The following is a 7362-nucleotide window of genomic DNA, read 5'->3' on the forward strand; positions in this document are numbered from 1 at the left end:
CACCTGGGCTGCTCCATCCTGCAGGACCACTTGGCTGGGATTGACGCCTGTCCCAGGGAAAAGCAGGATGCCGTCAGGAGAGCCATGCTGGAGCTCATTTACTGCCTTAGCATCTGGCAAGAATCTGGGATGTGTATGATTGCTTAAGGAAAGCTCATTCATGAGGCACAGACAGAGTTCTGGGCACTGTTCCAGAGGAGACCAGGATATGACAATTGTCTGGGTCAGTGGCATTCTTCTTTGTCGGGTTCTTCTCTCAATCCCCACCCATTCCAGGAAATTTTCTCCTCAAACGTCTGGGGTGTACAGTGCTAATGTAGTTACAGCCATCAGAGCTGACCACTATCCAGGTGGGGCGGCTAAGGCTCAGGGATGGGGCCGATGCTGGCCACCACCCCCCAGCAGGTTGGTGAACAGCCTCTGGTGGTCTGTATTCTCTCTGATGGTGAGGTCAACTGAGCCTCCACCCCCCCTCTGTGCCATTCTTCCAGCCATGGGAACTCGGAGTTCATTGTACAAATAAAAAGAAGTTCAGAGTAGAAGAGTAACTTTCTTATGGGCACCCAGCTGCCAAGAGACAGAGACATCCTAGGACCTGGATCTTCTGACCACAGTTCTTCCGGACCATGCCCACTGCTCCCAGTACTGTGTTGGTATCAGTATTGAAGATTCTCTACAGAAACAATTTCCTTCTTTATTCCCTCCCCCAAGAGCATCTAAGGAGCCTTGGTAGGGCAGTGGTTACAAATTGGGATGCTAACCTCAAGGTCAGCAGTTTTGAACTCCATGAACCAGCCGTTACATGGGAGAAAGATAAAGTTTTCTGCTCCCATAAAGAATTACAGCCTCGGAAACCCTACGCAAGGTCAACTCCACAGAACACCACCACTCAAGAGCATCTGTCAAGAATCCCTGTGCTAGCAATGGAATTGTACAAATCCACTTGTGACACAGTGTATGGGACTGGAAGGAAAGCTGTCTGCTGCCACGGTCCTCTCTGGGAAGCTCCCCCACCCCCACCCCCGCCATGCAGATCCCGTGGAAGTGGGGGTTGGAGTAGTGAAGTCACCTCTACCCCCAAGAACACTAGAGTGCCCAGTATTCAGCCTGCAAGGGATTCCTGTGGTCAGTGACCCACTATCTGAGCTTCTGTTTTCCTGTCTGCACAAAGGACAAAGGCAGAGATGGAGACAGGCCTCCAGCACTGAGCACATGGGATTCTGAGCACTAAGACTCTAACTGAGGGAGCCCCTTTGTGCTCAAAAACCTTTGGTGCTGTCTTTACTCCAGGACTTCAAGATGGTTCTTCTCAGTTCAGGTATAGCCAATGTCGTGACACGGGTGTATCAAAACAATACCCAGGATGGGAAAAAAATCATGGGTTGATGCCCTGCTAGAAACTTGATCTCTCTTTTAGAAAACAAAGACAGCAGGTGTGTTACATACCAACCATATCTCTTGAACTCAGTCAGAAATAATGGTGCCTGGTTCAAAGATGGTGACCAATGCTCCACTTTGAATATGTGTCACTCTCCACATTCCTGACAAAGATTCAATGTCACACATGAGGCTTCACCTTTTCTGAGTCTTCCATTCCAGCATTCCAGGGCTTCAACCCATAATTTTTCCCATTTTGGTTGTTATTCTGGTACAACCACATTTTACAGATTCAGATCTATTCTGATTTCACTGTGTTGGCCATGAATGAACCATTTGGAAGTCCTGTTTTTCTAAGTCGTGGTTCCTGCTTCTTGGGCAGCTAAGGATCTGGCCCTACCTGCCCCTGCAGCCAGGAGCAGCATTCTCTGTGTAATGAGTCAGTGAAACCAAGTCAGTTAAAACCATATTCTCCTGCTTCATACTTGCATTTGGTCAGAAGCACATGTGTTGGAGTCCAGCAGTCAACTTCAAGTCCTGGATCTGCCACTCCGTAGTTGTGAGTCCTTCAGCAAGTTATTTAAAATGGTAATAATAAATTCCTGCTTCCTAGGATTATTATGAAGATGAAGCAAGCCAATGCACAGCAAGAACTTATCATAGAACACATACTGTGAGCTTAAGAAATGGCACTTAGTACTGCTACTGTTAAGGAGCCCTGGTCGAGTGGGTTACATGTTGGGCTGCTGCTAACTGCAAGGTCAGCTGTTTGAACCTACCAGGCATTCTGTGGGAGAAAGATGAGGCTTTCTGCTCCTATAAAGATTTATAGCCTCGGAAAACTTATACAGGGTCACTAAGAGTCAGAACTGACTCCAGAGCACACCACCACTACTGCTACTATTATTGTTGTTAAGTGCCATCAAGTCAGTTCCAAATCATAGCCACCCTGTTTTAGGGTTTCCAAGGAGTGGCTGGTAGGTTTGAACCATGAGTCTTGTGATTAGCAGTCCAGTGCTTATCCTACAGTGCTATACCAGGACTCCTATTACAACTATTCTGGTTGTTTTAACCCTTGGCCTACATCCAGCACACTGAGTGAAGCCATCAATCAAGGTCATAACCCCTCTGCCTTCCACTACTCCTGGCTCTACCCTCAAATCACTAGTGACCTTAGACCCTTCCACTGGACCTAGAAATGATACTTGGATTATAGGAGAGGGCATCAACTATATCTTCCTGCCTGCAAGGTTCAAGAGCTGACACTTCAGACAATAACAAAGGAATGTGTGTCTGACTTCTGTAAAATCCTACATTTTCAGCTTTGTAGCCCATTGACATAAGACGGAGCCAGTGATCAAACATTTGGCTGCTAACTGAACAGTAGTTTGAACCCAACATCTGCTCTGTGGAAGTAAAATATGGCAGTCTGCTTCCGAAGAACATTTAGGTCTTGGAAACACTATGAGCAGTTCTATTTTGTCCTATAGGGTCGCTGTGAGTTGGAATTCACTCACTGAAAATGCGTTTGGCATGGAAACTGCCTAGTAAGGTGTTAGATTAATAGCTACAGTATTCCTTTTTGAATTGCAATCAGGTGTTTTCTGAGCTGGACCCTACTTCTTACCACACAGAAGCTTTCCCCAGCCTGCATATCGCTGGATGCTAACAGGACAAGGAGAAGCTAGCACAGATAGATGGAAGGTACACTGGGACATCCTGCTCTGCTTCATGCCACACCCCTTCTCCTGTCCTGGCATATCTCTGTTGCAGGTGAGAGTTTAATTTAGAGATTGTTGTTTGGGACCCTGCAGACACAGTGAAGTAGGCCCCCAAATCTCAGGCCTCAGAGCTAAGATAGTACATCTGGTCTAACCACCCAGTTACCCACTGTGCAGATCACACCATGTCTTTCTTCTGTGAAGCCACTGTTAGGTGCTATCAAGTCAGTTCTGACCAACAACAGAGCGAAACACTGCCCTGAGACATCTTCACAGTTGTTAGGTTTCAGCCCATTGCTGCTCCCACTGTGTCAGTCCATTTCATTTTGCTGACACTCCATTTTAGCAAGTGTGATGTCCGTCTCCAGGGGACTGGTGCCTCCTAACAACATATCCAACGTATGAGAGATGAAGTCTTGCCATTCTCAATTCTAAGGACTATTTTGACTGTACTTCTTCTAAAACAGATTTGTTAGTTCTCCAGTAATCCATTTTCTTCTCTAACACCTTAACTCAAATGCATCAATTTTGTGGTTTTCCTTATTCATTGTCCGGTTTTCACATCCATATGAGGCATCTGAAAATGAGATATGCCTTAGTCCTAAAAGTAACATCTTTGCCCTTTAACACTTTATAAAGTGATCTTTTGCAGCAGCTTTACCTAATGCAATATGTCATTTGAATTCTTGATTGCTGGATCCAAGCAAAATGAAGCCTTTGACAACTTCAATCTTTTCTCCATTTATCATGATGTTAGTTATTGGTCCAGTGGTGAGGATTTTCATTTCATTTACATTGAGTTGCAACCCATACTGAAGATTGCATTGCTTGATCTTCATAAGTAAGCATTTCAAGTCCTTTTGTTCTATTTGGATCAATGCCTCTTTATCTATGTACATGTTCTTCAAGAGCACAATTAAGTGTGCTGGAATACCCATTCATCACAATGCTATTCATAACTTGTCATGATCCACACAGTTAAAAGTCTTTGCGTAGTCAATAAAACACAGGTAAACACCTTTCTGGTATTCTCTGCTTTCAGTCAAGATCCAGCTGATGTCAGCAATGGTATCCCTCATTCCACGTCCTATTCTGAATCTGGCTTGAACCTCTAGAAGTTCTCTATCAATGTATGGTTGCAGCTGTTTTTGCATTACTTTTAGTAAAACTTTGCTCGCATGGGCTATCAATGATAATTGTCCAATGATTTCTGAAATCCATTGGGTCACCTCTCTTTGAAATGGGCACAAATACAGATCTCTTCCAGTCAGACCAGTGAGTGCCTCCAGGGCCGCAACAGTTTGTTGAAAGATTTCAATTTGTATTCCATCGATTCCTGGGGCCTTGTTCTTTGCCAGTAACTTCAATGAACCTTGGACTTTTTCCTTAAGGGTATGATACCTCTTGAAATGACTGAACATCGACCATTTCTTTTTGGTACAGTTGCTTTGTGTATTCCTTCCATCTTCTTTTGATGCTTTCTGCATCATTCAGTATTTTGCCCATAGAATCCTTCAGTATTGCAAGTTGAGGTTTGAATTTTTTCTTCAGTTCCCTCAGCTTGAGAAATGCTAAGCATGTTCTTTGCTTCTGGTTTCCTAACTCCACGTCTTTGCACATTTCATTATAATATTTGACTTTGTCTTCTTGAGCTGACCTTTCAAATTTTCTGTTCAGTTCTTGTACCACCTAACTTCTTTCATTTCTTTAGCATCTCTGTGCTGGAGAGCAAGTTTTAGAGTCTCTTCTGACATCCATTTTGGTTTCTTTCTTTCTTTCTTTTCTTCTCAGTGACCTGCATAATGTTCTTAATGTTTCTTCCTGTATAATGTTCTTGATGATGACATCCCACAACTCTTCTGGTCTTTGGTCTTTAGTGTCTAATGCATCAAATCTGTTCTTCAGATGATCTCTAAATTCAGGTAGGATATATTCAAGGTCATACTTTGGCTCTTGTGGACTTGTAATTGTTTTCAGCTTCAGTCTGAATTTACATATGAGCAATTGATGGTTTGTTCCACAGTCTGCCCCTGGCCTTGTTTTGGCTGATGATATGGAGCTTTTCCACCATCTTTCCACAGATGTAGTCAGTTTGATTTCTGTGTATTCCATCTGGTGAGGTTCATGTGTATGGTTGGCTTTGATGTGGCTTAAAAAGGATATTTGCAGTGAAAAAGTCATTGGTTTTGCAAAATTCTATCATTCTATCCCCAGCATTGTTTGTATCATCAAGGCCATATTTTCCAACTATTGATCCTTCCTATTTGTTTCCAAACTTTGCATTCCAATTGTCAGTAATTATCAATATATCTTGATTGCATGTTTGACCAATTTCAAACTGAAGAAGGTGGTAGAATTCTTCAATTTCATCATCACAGGCTTTAGTGGTGGTTAGTGTGTAAATTTGAATAATAGTGGTATTAACTGGTCTTCCTTGTAAGCTTATGGATATTATCCTATCATAGACAGTGTTGTACTTCATTACTGATCTTTATATATTCTTTTTTTATGATGAATGCAACACCATTCTTCTTCAATTTGTCATTCCTGGCATATTAACCTTGTGATTGTTAGATTCAAAATGGCCAATACCAGTCCATTTCAGTTCACTAACGCCTAAGATATTGATGTTTATACATTCCATTTCATTTTTAACACTTTCCAATTTTCCCAGATTCATACTTTGTACATTCCATGTTCCATTTATTAATGGATTTTCACAGCTGTTTCTCTTCATTTTGAATTGCGCTCCATAGCAAATAATGAAAGTCCTAAAGGCTTTACTCCATTCGCATCATGACCATCAACTCTACTTTGAGGAGGCAGCTCTTTCCCAGTTGCATTTGAATTGCCTCCAACTTGAGGGGCTCATCTTCCGGCACTATATCTGACAATATTCTGGTGCTCTTCATGTTTCAATATTCAATAATCTGGTGCTCACAGTGTTCCACTGCTATTCATAAGATTTCAGTGACTAAATAATGGAAATAGTTCATCTTTCCTTCTTCCTAGTCTGTCATTGTCTGGCAGCTCACCTGAAACCTGTCCACCGTGGATGACCTTGCCGGTATGTAAAATACCTGTGACATAGCTTCCAGAATCACAGCAACACACAAATCACCACAGTATGACAAACTGACAGAGTGGTGATCTTTGTGTATAGTCACCTTTTATGTTGTTTTAAAAAGCTATTTGCAATGAGTAAGTTTTTGGTCTTACAAAATTCTATCATACAATCTCCAGCACCATTTCTATCACCAAGGCCATATTTTCCAACTACTGAACTTTCCTCTTTGTTTCCAACTTTCTCATTCCAATCACAAGTAATTATCAATACACTTTGATTACATGTTAGATCAGTTTCAGACTGAAGAAGTTGGTATTGTTGTTGCTGTTGTTAGGTGCTGTCAAGTCATTTCCAACCCATAGCGACCCTATGTACAACAGAACAAAATGCTTCTCAGTCCTGTGCCATCCTCAGAATTGCTGCTATGGTTGAGTCCACTGCTACTGCCACTGTGCCAATCCATCTCGTTGGGGTCTCCCTCTTTTTGTCTGGCCCTTTACTTTACCAAGCATGATGTCTTTCTCCAGGAACTGGTTCCTCCTGATAGGTCCAAAGTATGCAACACAAAATTTCACAATCCTGACTTCTAAGGACCATTCTGGTTGCACTTCTTCCAACACAGATATGTTTGTTCTTCTAGCAGTCCATAGTACCTATAAAATTCTTCTCCAGCACCATAACTCAAATACATCAATTCTTCTACAGTCTTCCTTATTCATTGCCCAAATTTCACATGCATATGTGGCGATTGAAAATACCATGGTGTGGGTCAGGCGTACTTTAGCCCTCAAACTGGTATCTTTCCTCTTGAACACTTTTAATAGATCTTGTGTAGCAAGCAGATTTGCTGAATGCAATGTGTCATTAATCCAAGCAAGGTTAAGTCTTTGACAACTTCATTCTGTTCTGTATTTATCATTATGTTATTTACTGCTCCAGTTATGAGGATTTTTGTTTTCTTTACCTTGAGGTGCAACCCATACCATATTTGATCTTCATCAGTACGTATTTTAAGTCCTCTTTGCTTACAGCAAGCAAGGTTGTATCATCTGTGTATTGCAGGCTGTTAATGAGTCTTCCTCCAAACCTGATGCCATGTTCTTCATATAATACAGCTTCTGGGTTATTTGCTCAATGTAAAGACTAATAATGTATAGTGAAAGAATACAACCCTGGTGTACACCTTCCCTGATCTTA

The sequence above is a fragment of the Chrysochloris asiatica genome, unplaced genomic scaffold (assembly GCF_000296735.1).
Source record: "Chrysochloris asiatica unplaced genomic scaffold, ChrAsi1.0 scaffold00081, whole genome shotgun sequence".
NCBI classification, from domain to species: Eukaryota; Metazoa; Chordata; class Mammalia; order Afrosoricida; family Chrysochloridae; genus Chrysochloris; species Chrysochloris asiatica.